Source organism: Emydura macquarii, unplaced genomic scaffold (genome assembly GCF_026122565.2).
Source record: "Emydura macquarii macquarii isolate MOO-44397 ecotype Brisbane River unplaced genomic scaffold, CSIRO-AGI_Emac_v2 contig_1119, whole genome shotgun sequence".
Taxonomy (NCBI): Eukaryota; Metazoa; Chordata; order Testudines; family Chelidae; genus Emydura; species Emydura macquarii.
The window spans coordinates 891,102-909,325 of record NW_027131256.1 but is presented as its reverse complement, the minus strand read 5'-3'; the positions used below and the strand labels follow the sequence as shown (position 1 = coordinate 909,325).

The 18,224-nt window shown below is 42.4% G+C and overlaps 1 protein-coding gene across 4 annotated transcripts in view; it reads right to left on the bottom strand.

The window, feature by feature from the left end:
• The window catches only part of KPNA1 (karyopherin subunit alpha 1), a 99,104-nt gene extending 86,998 nt beyond the window's left edge, over positions 1 to 12,106 (bottom strand). For 3 of the 4 annotated variants that reach the window (XR_010919327.1, XM_067545946.1, XM_067545948.1), the window contains exon 1: positions 12,036 to 12,106. The gene's annotated coding sequence lies outside the window, so the exon portion shown is untranslated. Of the gene's footprint in view, positions 1 to 5,111; positions 5,909 to 12,035 lie in introns of those variants that run through there. The other variant, XM_067545947.1, reaches the window with a different exon arrangement.
• Between the last annotated feature and the right edge of the window lie 6,118 nt (positions 12,107 to 18,224).

Genomic DNA, 18,224 nt, shown 5'->3' with positions numbered 1-18,224 from the left:
ACATAGTTGCAGGCATAGAATGCTACTGAGCAGCTAGAGACCCAAGGGCCGGGCTCTTGCAGGATTTAAGAATGTGTCTGCTGGAGTCCTCAGCTAATCAGAGGGTCAGGTTCATTAGCTAAGGGCTATGAGTTGCATCTGGTTTCATCTGATAGCTTCCATGTCAGAGATATTTCAGGCCCAGTGTATTACTATTCTGAGTGAATTCTAGGCTGGCAAAGTGCAGTTAAGGTACAATTATTCACTAAGAATGGTTATGTCACCCAGAGTTGCTGTAATCAAGATTAATCCATCATAAATTGGACTGAATTTAGCATAAAACCTGAATTTACAGCCATTAATGACTACACACTCATCTCACTCTGCTTACATTTCTCAGTGATTTTTTCCATGCTAGCAAATTCTGATGCAGAGTACTTTTTAAAAATGTATTTTTAAGACATGAATACCACATCATTGTCATCTACCAAAATAACGCTAGCATTACACATAAAACCTGTTAAGATCGGCAAAGTGTGACAAAAAGGGCTAATGCAATTTTTGGATGTATGAACAGGGGAGTAGTGAGTCAGAGCAGGGAGGTGATTTTACAAATGGCCATCATGAAACCAAAAACTACAGTAACTGCACACATTGCTGGTGTCCACATTTTAAAAAGGATGTTGAAAAACTGGAGAGGATGTATAATGTATATGGCACTGTTGTAGCACAATGGATAATGCACCCGGAATTCTAGAGAAATCAGAGCAATTCAAAGGCTGTGAATTTGAGTCCCACCAAAGTCAAGTTTTGGTTCAGAAAAGAGCCACAAGAATGATTAAAGGATTAGAAAACATGCCTTATAGTAACTGACTCAAGGAGTTCAGTCTATTTAGCTTAACCAAGAAGAGGTTAAGGAGTGATCTGATCAATGTCTAAAAGTACCTACCTGGGGAACAAATATTTGATAATGGTCTCTTCAATCTAGCAGATAAAGGTACAATAACTGCAAATTGAAGCTAGACAAATTCAGACTGGATACAGCGTGTAAATTCTTAAAAGTAAGTGTAAGTAACCATTGGGTCCAGTTCTGATGTCCACAATTCAAGGATGTTGATAAACTGGAGAGCGATCAGAGAAGAGCTACGAGACTGTTTAAAGGATTTGAAGACATGCCTTATAGTAAGAGACTCACGGAGTTCAATCTATTTAACTTAAAGAGAAGGCTAAGAGTGACTTGATCACAGTCTATTAGTACCTATGACAACTCTGGTAGATGAGGTACCAGCTCATGTCAAAGCCCTTAGGCCAAAAGCGAACAGACAAATGCACAGCTGGAAACAGCCTGGCTCACCTGTGTGTTAGTAGTGTTAAAACAGGCACTGGACTTACAAACATGTGTTTAGACTTTATGAAATCCTTGTAAATTGCTGCAGGCATTAATCTCACTTAATATCTGTATTCCATGCTACAAGTTAATATTTAAGTGTTTGTTCTGTAACTGTAACTGTAAAAATGTTTCCTCTGCAACCGTGAAACCAGTCAGGAGAGAAGCATTACCAAATGTGAAATCAGGGTGGATAAAAATCAATGATTTAAAAAAAAAAACAAAAAAACGGATTTTAAAAAAAAATTTTAAATCATCAATAAAATACTAAATTTCTCTCTCGTTTAAAAAAATAACAGTTATAATTAAATCCCATCACAAACATGCTAGACCTACACTTAGTCTCATAAAAAGGGAATTAATGGCTCTAGTCTGTCCACGCTAACTACCAGCTCTTGTTTCTTGAAAGTTCTGGGTTTTCAGTTTGTTTCTCAGTAGACCAAAGTCACATGTGCAAAGACAGACACAGGCTGGATAGGACTGTTGTTCTTCTATGCTTATGTGGTGGTGGTGGAGCTGGGCCAAGCAAGGCAGAGGAGTTAGTTAAGACACTGTCTTAAAGACATCCAGAGAGGTAGCCGTGTTAGTCTGTATACAGCAAAAACAACAAGAGTTCTGTAGCACTTTAAAGACTAACAAATTTAATTTCAGCAGGCATAAGCTTAAAGACAGAAACACAACAGACGGAGGCAGAGAAGAAAGGAACAGTGGAATGGCCTGGAAAGAAAAAGGGAAGACATTATTCAGTACACACACAGCTTCCTATATTCCCCCACACTTTTGCCACAGAAAAGCTGTCATGGCTTCCGGGCATAAGAGAGCCCATTTGGGAATATTTTGAAGAAATTCCTTCCCTGGGTAAAAAAGGAAAACGTGTCAAATGTAAGCAGTGCAAGGAGATGCAGGGCTTAGTTGCAAGAATGAAACATCATAATGAAAACTGCTTATTGGGAGAAAGTGATGTGAATATGTCTGAAGAACAATGTGGATCAACTGGTTAGTAACTTAAATCATTTACTTTGCAATGCATCATTCTTTGAGACTCTCTCTATGCCTTTTAGTATAGGTGTGATTTAACAAGTAAATTCCCAAGCTGTTTGCTATGTTGGATGTTGCTAGAAAAATAAATTTAGATTAGCTAATCCCTATGGCTTGTTTAATTAGCTAACTAGGTTTAGAATATATCACCCAAGAATACGGTACAGAAAGCTGCAGAAAGAGAAATCTAGAGTTGCCAGTTGCCACTGGGTGTCATTTTCTTATTTTATATTACATAATACATGCCCCTTATTTTGGAACATCATGGCCACAGACCATAATGGTGATGTCATAAATCTAGTCCCTATTTTACTTCAGCAGAACTCAGCTTTCCCAAGGGAACCCCATCCAATACTTGTTTTCTCAAAAAACAGAAGTACCAGTGAGTTCTCTGGGGCTTACTCCAAAATTATGTGCACTCTAAGTACAGTCAGTCTTAGATTTTTTGATAATTTGGAATCGGATCTGCATCCTTGCTGAAAAAAATGTAAATGATTAACTGAATAATAGAGTGAGAAGAACTACTATTCAAAATCATTTTTTAATTTTGTTTCAGGATCCCATTTAAGCATAAGAGACTTCAACTGTGACTGTCTATCTGCAACAACTTCAGAGTCATCTGTTGGTACTTTTAGCAGAAGTGCTGCAACTAAACGTATTTCAGACAAAGTATCAGTAGCAAGCAAAAGATTTCAATCATCCAATAAAACCACCACCATGGATGGATTTATAGTAAGGACCAGCAAATACCAACAAGACACCATAGATGAAAAGATTGCTCGGTTTCGCATTAACAATAAACACTTCATTGACAGGTTTAAGTCCTTACAGCCAGGCTACACTCCACCTAGTAGAGCAGACATTGGTGGAAGGTTGCTAGATACAGTGTATGAGAAGGTACTTGAACAGTGTGCAAGAAATACTGAGGGGAAATTTGCCAGTTTAAGCCTTGATGGGTGGAGCAATGTACACAATGATCCAGTAATATGTGCCTATAACAAAATAGAAGACGGGGTTGCATATCTTTCAGAAACAATAGATACATCGGGAAATGCCCACACAACAGAATATTTAAAAGAAGTGGCAGTGAAAGCTGTAATAAACTGTGAACAAAAATTCAACTGTTATGTGTGCAGTTTTGTCACAGACAATGCTGTAAATGTGGCAAAGATGAGAAGATACTTAGAAGAAATGGAAAGATGCTCCTTAATAACACATGGCTTCAGTGCTCATTTAATACATCTTTTAGCCAAAGACTTAAGTACGTTTTCTCCAGGAATAAAAGAAAACGTTGTTGAAGTTGCACAATACTTCAGTGAAGCTGAAGCAAAATGGTTGTTACAGAAGAGAGCAGGAGGATCCAAACTAATTCTCCCTCAAGATGTTTGATGGAATTCTGTGGTTGATTGTTTTGAACAATTTATTAAGAACTGGCCTATTCTCATAAAACTTTGTGAAGAAAACCATGATAAAATAGATGGAAGTATCTTATCCAAAGTATCTAACACTGAATTAAAGAGGAATGTAGAAGATATGCTCAGTATACTGATGCCTACATCCACAGCCTTAAACAAACTTCAGAGAAATTGTTGCTGCATTGCTGATGCTGTCGAAATTTGGAAGGCACTTCAAGATACATTGAAGAAATACCTCACCAGAAAGTTAAACTGCAGGCAATAAAGAAGCGAATGGATCAAGCACTAACTCCACCTCATTTTCTTGCAAACATTTTCGACCGCAGATATAATGGTAGATGCCTAACTTCTGAAGATGCTGCTGCCATGGCATGGGCATCTCAAAATCACACCTCAGTTATTCCAGTCATAATAAATTTCGGGCTGGAGCGGAACCATTTAAACAGTACATATTTACTGATAATGTTTTGAACAAAGACACTCCCCTGAATTGGTGGAAATCATTAGCCAGGCACCTTGAAACAGAGTTCCTTCACTTGCTAAGCAAACTTTTCACAGCAGTAGCTTCCTCTGCAGACACAGAGAGAATATTTTCATTGTTTGGTATTATTGACTCAAAGCTAAATCAACTGGGAGTTGAAAAAGCAGGAAAACTCATATTTCTGTTTCAGTCTATGAATAAAAATGACAATGGGAGTGGGGAAGATGAGCACTAGTTGTAGAAGTTTAAAGGACAGCCTACGTTTAGTGTTGTGATGATTTGTCTGTTAGAGTTACTAAATCTGAAAATTTAAAAAAAAAGTTTAAGGACAGCCATCAGCCGGCAACTCAGGAGACTGCTGCAATTGCAAATGTGAAACATTTATGTATCAGTTAAGATTTAGTTTAATAAAATAAGTGCTATTGTGTTTGTGTGTGAGATTTAGTTTTTACCATGTCTAATGTACTGCTACTGCATCTGCAGCTTGACACAGGTAATGAGTATTCTGTACTATTTCCTAAATTAATAAAAATCAAGTTATCTAAAAAATTACACGAAGTATATCCTCCTAGATGTTGTAAAATGCTGTACTGAGTTGTAAATTAACATGTTTTAGTGATCGGATGTGCACTATTGTTTAAGAAATATGTGAAGAAGTATCAGTGGGAAACGATTTAACTCAATGATTTTTTCTTGGTGATTTAAATCAATGATTTAAATCACCTTGATTTAAAACAATCCACCATGTGTGAAATACTAGTTTGCTCCAAGAGGGGTTATCTCCTGCCCAATATAAAAGGCCCATAAGCACCTGACAGGCCATTGCAGAACATCAGAGGATAAAAGACTTTGCTGATTGTTCCCCCCACATCTATGAAGAAGAGACGTACAGGAGCACTCTTCCCATCAGCTTCAACTCTGGGGGAAGAGAATAAAAATCCCTGTCAAGAAGAAATTATCTTTATGCTGTTTGGACTCTGAGGAGCAAAGATTTCTAAGCATAAGCTGCTTAGCCTGAGTAACCCAAAAGGACATACAAAGCTTCATTATAGATGGCTTATATGACCTTTTGAAGCCTGAATTGTAACTGGTGTGTGTATATGTTTACCTGCTTTAACCTTGTAAACAACTCATTTCTTTTTCTTAGCTAATAAATCTTTAGATGGTTTATTATAGGATTGGCTACAAGCATTTTCTTTGGTGTGAGATCTAATGTGCAACTGTCCTAGGGTGACTGGTCCTTTGAGACTGGGTGTAACCTGAATATTGTTGTGATTTTTGGTGTAAGAGACCATCTATCACCATCTATCACAAAGGCAAGCTTCCCCAAATGACGAGATAGATCAGCATACACAAGGGGGACTGTCTGTGACTCCATGTTAAGGCTATTGTAGTGCCTGAAGAATTCTCACTTGATACTTGGTTGGTGAAATCTAAGTATAGAATTCACAACCAATTTGAGGTTTGTGTGCTGCTTCTTAACTGTCTGCCCTGAAGTTGGTACCTATGGTCTTGATCCACTCCAGAAAGCTTGATACCTACATAAGAAACAAATAAATAATAGGATCTTCAATCTAGCAGAGAAAGGTACAACCAATCTAGTAACTAGAAGTTGAAGCTAGACAAATTCAGCTGGAAAATAAGGGGGCATAAATATTTAACAGTGAGAGTAATTAACATTGGAACAATTCACGAAGGGTCATGGGGGATAAATCTGAAAAATGGGCTCTAGGAATTATTTTGGGGAAGTTCCATGGCCTGTGTTATACAGGTCAGGCTGACCACAGAGGCCCTTTCTGGCCCCGAAATCTATGAAGCTGGGAAACTCTCAGTCACTTGAATTAGAAAGATTTTATGTATTAATAAGAAGCTGTTTCAGAAGTAATACACTATGTACCTATACCCTGCTAGAGCCTGCTTATTCCACCAGCTATAGCCAGGTCTGAGCTTCAGGCTGAGCTTTTCTGAATGGAAAAAACAAAAACATTCAGGAAAGCATATTCACTGATATAACAATAAGCCACTAAAAGGAGTGGCAATGACTGTTGGTGCCCGTCTTGGTTGTATTTGGTCTTCAGACCCCAGACAAGTGTGCCAGCAGCCAAATAATGGTCCACCCAGGAAAGGCTTTTTTACTAACAGGGTGGGTCTCATTCATTTACATCTGTTTCTTTCTTTAATATTTAATGGGGAGTGAGGTGAGGTACCTGCAATGTCTTTCTGCTAGAACAGTTTTAATAAAGGATAAAAGAAAACAAAAGGCAATATACATTTCTTAATTATTTAATGTATGTATTGATACATTATTTTTGTAAAATGTTTTGAGGGTTTTGGAGGTTTTTTAAAAGGTGCCTTTGGCTTAGTGAGGCTGTACAGGTATCATTCAAAGTATAATTCAGCCTATAGAACTTTTATTACTGATGATGATGCATGAGAGGGACACAGTCTGACTCTCAAACACGAGGGTTTGCAGCGCTGGTATCTGGAGAAACCACTGGTGTACTTGTTCATTGTAGATAATCCCTTAGTTATCTAAGAAAAAACAACACAGAGCTCAACATACAAGGCCACCCAAGCAGAGTTCATAGATTCCAAGACCAGAAGGAAACACTGTGGTCATCTAGTCTTACCTCTTGTACAACAAAGGCAATAGAACTTCCTCAAAATAATTCCTAAAGCAGAGCTTTTAGAAAAACACCTAATTTTGATTTAAAAATTGTTCAATGATGAAGAATCCACCACAACCCTTGGAAAATTGTTGCAACAGTTAATTTTACCATCACAGTTCAAATTTATGCCTTACTCCCAGTCTGAATTTGTCTAGCTTCAACTTTCAGCCATTTGATCCTTTTATACCTTTCCCAGCTACACTGAAGTGTCCATTATTAAGTATTTGTTAACCATGCAGGAACTTACAGAAAGTAATCAAGTCACCCCTTAACCCTCTCTTTGTTAAGCTAAATAGATTGAGCTCCTTGGGTCTATCACTATAAAGCATGCTTTCTAATCCTTTAATCATTCTCGTAGCACTTCTCTGAACTCCCTCCAATTTATCAATGTCCTTCTTGAACTATAGACACCAGAACTGGACACTTGTGCATGAGTGCCAAATACAGAAGTAAAATAACCTCTCTACCCCTACTAGAGATTTCCCTGTTCATGCATTCGAGGATCACATTAGCTCTTCTGGCCACGAGGATCACATTAGCTCTTCTGGCCACAGCATCTCACTGGGAGCTCATGTTCAGATGATTACCCACCACAACCGCTAAATCTTTTTCAGAGTTACTGCTTCCCAGGATAGAGTCCCCCATCCTGTAAGTATACCCTACATTCTTTGTTACTAGACGTATACATTTACATTTAGCTGTATTAAAACACATTCTGTTTGCTTGAGCCCAGATTACCAAGCAATCCAGATCACTCTGAATCAGTAACCTGCCCTCTTCATTATTCACCACCTCCCCAATTTTTGTGTCATCTGCAAACTTTATCACTGTGATTTTATGTTTTCTTCCAGGTCATTGAAAAAAACGTTAAACGTAGAGCCAAGAACTGAGCCCTGCAGGACCCCACTGGAAACGCACCGCTTGATGACGATTTCCAGTTTACAATTACTTTTTGAAACCTATCAATTAGCCAGTTTTTAATCCATTTAATATATGCCATCTTAATTTTATATCATTCGAGGTTTTTAATCAAAATGTCATCTGGTACCAAGTCGAACGCCTTACAGAAGTCCAAGTATATTACCTCAATGCTATTATCTTTAGCAACCAAAAACTAAGATATCAAGCTGCATGATGTCAAACTATTTTCCATAAACTCATGTTGACTTCCATTAACTATATTACCCTCCTTCTATTCTTCATTAATCAAGTCCCTTATCAGCCGCTCCATTATCTTGCAATGCGTGGGATTGATGCCAGGCTGATAGGCCTATAATTACCTGGTTCATCCCATTTACCCTTTTTTTAAAATGGCACGTTATCTTTCTTTCAGTCTTCTGGAACATCCCCAGTGCTTGAAAATTTACTTTCCCTTAAGGATCTGTACTGACACTCATGCTATTCAATATATTCATAAATGATCTAGAAAAGGTGGCAAACAATGAGGTGGCAAATTTGTAGATCCAAAATTACTCAAGATAGTCAAGTCCAAAGCTAACTCCAAAGAGAGACAAAGGGATCTCACTAAACTATGGTGACTGGGCAACAAAATGAAAGATGAAATTCAGTGTTGGTAAATCCAAAGTAATGGACATTGGAAAACAATCCCAACTATACAAACAAAATGAAGGGATCTAAACTAGCTATTAACACTCAAGATGGAGATCTTGGATTCATTTTGCAGAGTTCTCTGAAAACTTCTGCACCCTGGACAGCAACAGTCAAAAAAGAGAGAACAAAATGTTAGGAATCATGTGGAAATGGTCAGACAGTAAGACAGAAAATACCATAATGCTACTATATAAATCCATGGTATGCCCACACTTTGAATATTGCATGCAGTTCTGGTCACTCCATCTCAAAAATGATCTATTAGAATTGGAAAAAGTACAGGGAAGGGCAACAAAAATGATTAGAGGTATGAAACATCTTCCACATGAGGAGATAAGGCTGGAACTATTCAGCTTAGAAAAGAGGCAACTGAAAGCAGATAAAACAGAAGTTTATACAACAACGAATGGCATGGAGAAAGTGAATAGTGAAGTGTTATTTACTCCTTCACATAACAAGAATCAGGGAGTCACCTGATAAAATTATTAGACAGCATGTTTAAAACAAACATAAGGAAGTACTTCTTCACATAATGCATATTCAACCTGTATAAGTCATTTCCAGTGAATGTAGTGATGGCCAAAGTATAACTGGGTTGAAAAAAGAACTAGATAAGTTCCTGGAGGACAAGTCAGTCAATGGCTATTTAGCCAAGATGGTCAGGAACTCAAACACATGCTCTGCATGTCCTTAAACCTCTGACTGTCAGAAGCTAGCACTAGACAACAAAGGATGGATCACTCAATAATTGCCCTGTTTTGTTCTTTCCCTCTGAATCCTCTGGCACCAGCCACTGTCAGAAGACAGGATACTTGGCTAGATGGACCACCATTTTGACCCAGTATGGCCATTATGTTCTTATGAAAATCAACATTAACAATCCAGCGAGCTCCTCAGCCAGCTCTTTTAAAATTTTTGGATGCAAGTTAACTGGACCCTCTGATTTAAAAATATCTAACTTTAACATCCTCCAGAGATGTTAGTGGAATGGAAAGAGTGTTATCATTTACCCTATGATGAGACTATATCTTCTGTTTTTAGCCCAAATACAGAACAAAAATATTTATTGAGCACTTTTGCCTTTTCCATATTACTATTGATAATTCTATCTTTCACAACTAATGGACCAACATCACAATTATTTTTGTTCCCAATATATTTTAAATACTCATTGTCCTTAACTCTGCTGGCCATAGGTTTCTCCTTGCATTCCTTGTCAATTTTCTACAATTCCTAATTATTTTCTATATTCATTACTACCAGCTTCCCCTGTCTTCCACTTGTATTATGGCTTTCACGTCCTCTCTATACCAGGTTGGATTTTTAACCAGCACAGTCTTCTTCCACAATAGTGGGACTGTGTTTTTTTGGACATCTAGTAAGGTGTTCTTAAATGATTCCCAATTAACATTAAAATTTTTCTAATTAAATTCTTCCTCCCAGCTGATTTGGCTCATCTTTGTTTTCAGCTTTGTGAAATTGGCCCCATTAAAGCACCAACTCTGGACTTTATATTGGTTGGACATTATGTGATCAAGTCATAATCATTTGTACCTAAATTACCATTAATTTTTAGTTCTGTGATCAGTTCCTCTTTATTTGTTAAGACAGGTCTAATAAAGGACTCCCCCATTGGCTGCAATGTTCTTTGAGTTAGGAAACTGTCATATATGTTTAGAAATTCCAAGAATACATTAGTACTGGCAGCATGAGACCTCCACCATATGTCAATCAAATTCAAGTCCCCCCCATAGTCAGACAGTTTTTTTTCCTGCACATTATAGATGGGTGCATAAGAATGCAGTTATTCTGGTTCCCTACTGTAATTTGATGTTCTGTAGCAGACACCAACTAATATGCATGGTTCAGCATGAATAAATCTACAAAGAGAGCAGTAACAACAAAATACAAATGGAAGGTATGTAGGTGGTTAAAGGAAAGTACAGGCACTTCATATTAAACAGTATTGGTAATAGAGAATTTGATGCAATAAGAAAAATATACTTAAACAATTGTTGGGAGGTTGAAATAAATGGAAAACAGAAGCTCTCCCTAATCCCAGAGATGGCTGCTTTTCACTGGAAAATGAAGCCATTACTGGATCTTTATGGAAAAATATGGCAAGAATAAAGACATCCATTTCTGGGGGAGCTCCAGCTACCTGCATCCTCCCAATGTCTACCTTCCTATGGTGCTTAGCATGATTAACAATAATGACCAAAGCAAGGAGCCACTGCCTCATCATGCAAGTTGCCAAGGAACTAAAGTTTGATCAAAGAAAGTAAGGGAGACTATTGACCCCAAACCCTGCACCAGCTGTGAAATGTGCAGAAATATTGATCCAAATATTTCCATTCTGTTGATACAATTATCTTTTCATCTTAGAGTTGCTGCATTCAGTCCATACCCTCTACTGGTTGTGTTTCAAATCCTCTGAGCAACCTTGTGTTTCCCTATGGCAAGTTCTGAAACTGACACTCAAACCTAACTCTGAAAGGTGAATTATGAATGTGGTGGGCTCTTTTGCTAGATGTGCGATCCTCAAAACCATCCTAATGTGAGACAGTTATTATGGTGGCTATCTTCCTTAGAAATCTAGAGAGAAGAGTTTGAACATGTCACCAGACATACAGACCAAAAACGTTTGACATATTTCGTTTTTTTAAAAGTTGCACATTCCAATCTGAAAAAGCACTGAGTCAATTGCCTTCACTTTCACCAAAATACGGCAGCTTTTCACAACTACACTAAACATTTCGAAAGTGAACAAGTGGCGCCTGGAATTAAATTGTAGCGGGGGATTGAAACCATCGTTCCAGACCGATGGTAAAAAACGTCATGGCCTGTAACTTAAAAATAGTTGACGCAAACCTTCCTCCATTTAGCCAGAGTCCGGTCTCCGAATGGCAGTGTGAACCGAGCAACGCTCCAGCCTTCGCGGCTCCCCAAGCCGAAGTCAGGTGGGAGCCACGCACGAAGTTGAGGGTGGACGAGGGCTGCCACCTCAGCTACGGTCCGGCCGACAAGGCCAGGGTCTGCCCCGGGTGTGATCACCCCCCACAGGCCCGGCCTGAGGAGCCGGGCGGCACCGCACCGCCGCCGGCCTCCCTCACGCCCCCCGCGAGACTCTAGCGGCCCGTTCCCACGGCGCCATCACAGCCCGGCCCGTGGCGAGGCGGGGCGGAGACCGGAGCCATCCACCCCCCGATCAGCCCTCGGAGTCCAGTCCAGTCCCGACTCCCCGCCCGCCCACTGCAGCAATAGGCAGCCCGGCCCCGCTCTTCCCTGCCTCACCCGGCAGCTGCCGCGCCCCTCAGGCCAGCCCGGGGTCCCCCACACGCGCCCGCGGCTCCCCCCCCTCCGGGCCGGTGCAGCCCGACCGGGCGGGGGCAGCCAGCCACGGAGGTCGCTCCCCCCCCCCAGGGCCGCCGTCCGCCCCGCCCCCGCTCTGGTACCTTCTGCCCGGCCCAACGCCCAACCCGCGGGTGTCTCCTCTCGGGCCCGAGGCAGGCGCGCGCGCGCCGGCGCCCCTCCCCTCCCGCCTGCCGCGAGCGGGCCGCAGCTGCGCTCCCTGCGGCTGCGCGCCCGTTGGCCTCCCGACGCGTAGTTTCCGGGCCCCGCCGCACGGCCTGCTGGGAGAGCGAGTCCTTCCGGGTGCTGGCGGCGGGTGAGGAGTCTCCCGCTCCAGGCTGCTGCCCGCCAAGTAACCAGCCCCGCCCTTCGAGCGAGAGCCGCCTCAGGAGGAGGAGGCGGCACGGACCCGAGCCGAGAGAACTCGCTTCCCAGAACGCCGCGCGCGGCCTCTGTGCACGGCGGTTACGCACGCGCCAGCCGCCGCCGGGCAGCCGGGCCATGGCGCGCGAGGAGGGGGTCGGGAGAGGAAAGTGGGTGGGGGCAACTGTCGTTGCTGGGGCGACCGCGCGTGAGCGCAGCGCGCCGGTCCCGCCTGGCCTTGGCGTCGCGTCAAGGCGTCACCGCCACCGTCATCCTCCTCCTCACTCGCTGCCGTCCCTCCCGCGCCTCAGGCTGATCTCGCGGAGGGCGGCTCGCTCCGCCGCTGTTCTCCCCCCCCGCCCCCCCCTCCGTCTAGGTTCGTGGCTGGCCGGCTGTTCCCATCCCGTCCCCTCCCGCCACCTGGCCTCACCACCCCCCCCCCGTGCATTGCTGGCTGTGGGGGGCACCTCACGGGGGCCGCGCGAGGTCGTCGACGCAGAACCACTCCCACGCCTGCCCCTCTCCCCCCCCGGGAGAAGTCACCCACCCGGTCCCGACTGGAGGCTGGGCGGGGCTGACACTGCTGCCGGGTGATAAGCAATCCACACTGCTGCAGGGAAGAAGAGAGGCGGCGGGCAGGTCTGGAGCTTGAAGCCGGGTCCAGCAAACAGAGCACATGGACCCTCCACCCCCCAGTAACGTACGCCAAGACGACGCCCATCCTACGGGAGAAGATGGGGCCGCTCCCAGGAACCCACATCCTATTTTTATTATCTGTCTCTTTATACATTTGCAAGTCCCCAGTGACTGACATCAGTTGCTAACAGTGCCGGCATTCTAATTTTCAGTTGTCTGTTGAACAAAGTGTTCGCAGGTGGACAACCTATGCTTCGTTGGTGCAATTCTGTAATTCCACAGTGCTAAATACAGATCAGAGTCTGACTTGGCAGACTTTTTCAATAGATACTTTATTATTCTCACACTGTTTTCCACCAACTGCCTGAATTGGGGATAAGGGAGCCTAACAATAACATGCCTAAGCCTATACTTCATTGCAAAATGCTTAAACTCATGCCCACTAAATTGTGGCCTATTGTCACACATGTCTGGGACACTGTGTGTAAGAAACAGATTTGTTACAGGATAATATATATACATACACACACATTAGATATATATATATATATATATATCATAAGGCTATTTTAAGGAAGTGAGAATAACAGTTTAGGACCAATACATAATCAGCCAACATAAACAAATCTATGCCTACTTTGCTACAGGGACCAATTTCTTCTCTGCCACCAACATGAGCTATCTTGCACAGTTTGACCTCTATGTTTGGCACATGCAACAAGTCTCAATAGCTTCCTCAATATCACTGTTCATTTGAGGCCAGTGTAAAATGTCTCTGGCCTGTCAGATTTTTCAGTCCCTAAATAGCCTTTGTACATCCTTAACATACTTTTCTGTAATACCTTAGGATTTTTCTGCAATTGTATTTTTACTTTATATTTTCTGTATTTTAGTTATAATGCCTAAAGAGTGTTGTGAATATAGCTCTCAGGGCATCCGGTCAGCCACAAAGAAGAAATAAAGCAGTAAAAACACATTTACTTCAGGCACTAAGTTCTGCAAACAAAGAATGATTTGCCCTGAACAAGAAGAAGAAATATTATTGATCCTACAAACCCAAGAACAATAGTGCACATTCATGAGTGCCATCGACTGCTTCCATATCTGTCAACTAACTATTTACATTCTAGTAGAGTGGTAACACCAAAGTCCTAGTTAACGAATTGTGTACAACAGAGGATAAGAATGGAAATATCTGCTAAATCTTTTACTTTAGAGAAAAATTTTAAAAATTGTGTAAGAGTGCTTCTGCTGTTTTGCAACAGCTTTCCCCAAATGAATCTGCATCACAAAATTAAATGGCAAAAAAAACCTTCATTAACACAGAGTTAAGAGTGCCTGGGGATAGCTCGTGCCCTTGCAGAATGTTGAGTTCAGCAAAACTCAAACTTCTGAAAACTAGGAAAGACAGAGATTTAAGATAAGGCCCATGCAACCTTAACTCTACCCTCTGAGCAATGCCCTATAACACACATACTCATATTCTGTCTTTTCACTGTAATGGTCAGGCACTACCTGTACTTACTCAAACACTGAGCCTTGGTTTACACATAAAAGTTAGGTCAGCATAACTATGCAATCAGGTATGTGGTTTTTCCCCCCACTAACCATACCCCATGCCCTTGGATTTTAGAGCACTTAGAAGAGTTGTCCTTTAAATAGAAAGGGCTTCTCAACCTTAACTATAAGGGAGCTGGCACTCCCCTATAATAACAATACAACATTTTTTCCAAAGACTGTACATTGCTTGCACTCTAAGAACTTGTAAGACTGTATATAATAGTTGTCATCTGGTGGGTCCCAGCGTAACAGTACTGGAAATCTATTTACAATCTTAACTCTCCTCGCTGCTGGTAGATTTGCCAAATGTCACTCATCTCGTGATACTCAGGCATGTAGGCCATCCCTTATGCATTCCTGCACATCACACTGAATGCACTCAACTGGACTGCAGGATTAGCTTGCAGTTGCATTTCATGGCCACCAGAAGCCACTGTGGTGCCTGCTGAGCAGGTGGACAAGTGGCCTCTGTCTCATTGCTCCTCTGGCTGGATATGAGTGGGAAAAAGCGAGCAGTGGAGACAATAGACAGAAAGTGAGGGGAGAGTACTGGCCCAATTGCCCATAATTCCATCATCCAATTCTTCTAATTGCCCACATTCCATCATCTTTTCCAACTCCCCCCCACCCCCCAATCTCCTACAAAGTCATCCCCATCTTCCTCTTGGACACCCCCACAAAATCAGCTTCCATTACCTTTTGTCCCGCTTCCTCCAGTCACCTTCCACCCATGTAGTCCTTCCAGTAGCCTCCCTAGTCACACCTATCTATCATCCAGACACTCCCACAAAGCTTTCTCTCTTTGACAAGTCAACACACATTAACGCCCCAGACACTCTTTAGCACCAATCCATCTCCCACAGCTTCCACGGTTTGTGCAGCTCCATGTCTTACCCTTGTTACTGCTTAGGATAGGTTGTATGGACCTCAAGATGAAGTTTGCAAACATATGCATAATTGCCTGCACTTATTTGCATATTTACAAATAATTTGCATAAATGTCACATGGAGCTGCACAAAATTAGTCAGCTGTGCACTTGTGATCTGTGACATAATGGTGTGTGCAAAAACTGAATCATGTCAAACACTTAACTTATCCATCCCTGAAGATCTTACAGTTTAACTGCATGAATAAGTAAAGTAAACTGTACAGAACAGAGATCACACACAAACTTAAGATACAGAATCTGATCCTGCAGTGTTTACTCAGGCAAACTAAGACTGACTTAGTGGGAGTTTTGCCTGAATGAGACCTACAAGAGTCTGGCCCCTGGACAGTACAGTTAAAATGCCTCACAATGTAGTACAGTTTCATGTGACACATGAACTTTAGGAAGCCGTTGCCTAGTTCTTGTTTCTTTATTCCTTTTGCAGTCCTGGACACAAGAAGAAGTGATATTGGTCATACACAACCCAGAAATAGCACTGCATCTTCATGAGCACCCCCTATTAACTATTCGTTTTGCTAAGCCAGTTTTAATAGTAACACTTGATTTGTGAAGATGGGTATAAGCCTCCTTCGCCTGAATTTTAGCAGAATGTTTCTGGTTCACCACCAAGCTGGCATCTCCCGTCTAGAAATGGGAGGGAATTGGGGACGGGGGAAGAGTAGCTTGTATTTTTGGATCTCTTCAGTGCAGAGATAAGTCTAGTCTGCAGTGGATCAGACACGCTCTCTTAGTGTCTGTTACTGGCGTTCACGGCAATAGGAGCAGAGGAGATAGTTATAACTAGGTCAGTAAAATGCACAGTCTGATACGGGCAGTAAGAAGAGCCAGTTCTAAAGGTCTCGGAGTACAGCTCAGTGGAGGATTCCAGGAAACATGAAACAGTTACAGTACAGGACTCTAGGAAACTCGGAAAAATGTTATTGTCCATTTCTCTAAGCATCCAGGACTGAAGAAATGATTCAGCTCCTCTCCTGTTTTCTTGGAGAACTCTCACTCCAGCAATGACACTGTTAATAAATACAGTGGAAGGACAGCTCTGTAAGCTGAGCCATGTGGTCACATTGCTCAGTATGCTGGTTTTATTTTTAACATCCAAAACCACTTGATATACCTTTCTACTTAGACTTGCTCTCTCTCTCCTACTTATCCCTAATCACCTCACTTCAACCCACCCGAGCAAAACCAAGAGCACAAGTGTCTTGGATACAACACAGCGACTGTATGATCAAGGTAAGGCTTTGTAAATAGGAAGTAGTCTCTCTTTTTATTAATCAAAGCTTATGCTAATACGACACAGCCAAGCTAAATCAAGACTGAAATCTACAAAACAGTCTCAGTGGCTAGAATTAAAAAAACCCTCACAGCCAACTTTTTCAAAAGTGTTCCCCAATGCGAGGTGGCCCAGTTTTCGGAGGCTTAATTCAAGGCACCTTGGGCTAGATCCACAAGACTGAGGCACAGCAAAGCTCAGTGTTACCGTGCCTAACTTTTAGGTAACCTGCTGGCTAGTGGAATCCTCAGCCCTGCGTAGGTACGCAGGCAGCCAGCCTACACAATGTATGGGGATAGTTAGATGCTTAAAAATGGGGGTCACAGAAGCCAGCAAGCTGAGTGGGGAGCTACCTAAGGTATCCAGGAGAAAATGCCAAGGAGAGGGGTTAGGCCTAACCAGTCTGAGACACCACATAGGTATTTAAGAGCCTCTCTCTGCTCAGGATTCACAGCCATGAATCCATTCCTTGAGTTAGGCACCTAAATCAAGTCATCCCTTTCTCAAGAAGGGACAGAGAAAGACTGCCACACTATCATAGCTAATAGCCCCGTAGTTAGAGAACTCGCCTGGGATGTAGGAGACCTGTTTTCAAATACTTGCTTTACCTGATTTGGAGCAGAGACTTGAATTTGGGTCTCCCATATCCCTAGTGAATCCTGGGCCACCAGGCTATTCTGGGGTCCGGGACTCTCAGCCTTTCCTGTTCAAGCTGTTCCATTTTATATAAATGAGATATTCATTGGAGCAGGGACTTAAGTCTCCGATGGCCCAGGTAAGTACCCTAGCCAGCAGGCTAAAGAGTCAGTATCTCTTTTTCACTTTGGCACAATGAATATTTAACACAAAGTAGAACAGCTGCAACAGGGGTGAGAGAGACCTACCCCAGAAGCCCAATAGCCTGGTGATTGAGGCACTCACCTGAGTTAGGGGAAACCCTTTAAGTCCCTGCAGAGGGGAGATTTGAAAACACGTCTCCCATGGCCTGGGCGAGTGCTCTAAGCCTGAGCTTTGGGGTATTCTGGGACACACACACACCCTCCCTCACCAATATTCCTGATCTGGCTGCCTCAAGCCATCTTTAGTGTGGGGTCTGAACCAATAAGCATGTTCTGAGAACCACCTGTGGAAATGTAGCCACCCATGCGATTTTACCACAGAAACGGTGGCACCTAGGGAATTTAGATGCCTCCAGGTTTAGGTGGCAGCTGAGCAGGGGTTTTGAGGATCTCACTGGTGCCTAAATGTTAGATTTAGTCATCCCTTTGTGGATCTAGCCCTCTGTGCCAGATTTCTTATCACCTCTGAGAATCAGGCATAAGATGTCTCAAGTTGGATACCACATAACAGAGGCACCCACGATCTGTGAACATTTCTGAAAATGTTGGTCTTAAACTTTGGGTGGGGGGGGAGGATCCTCATGATTTGTACAAATGTGGATTGCACCATTTCCTGAGTTGTGCTGGAAGGTGATGTGTGTATGACAAATCACTTTTCCTCAGGTCCGCCCACAG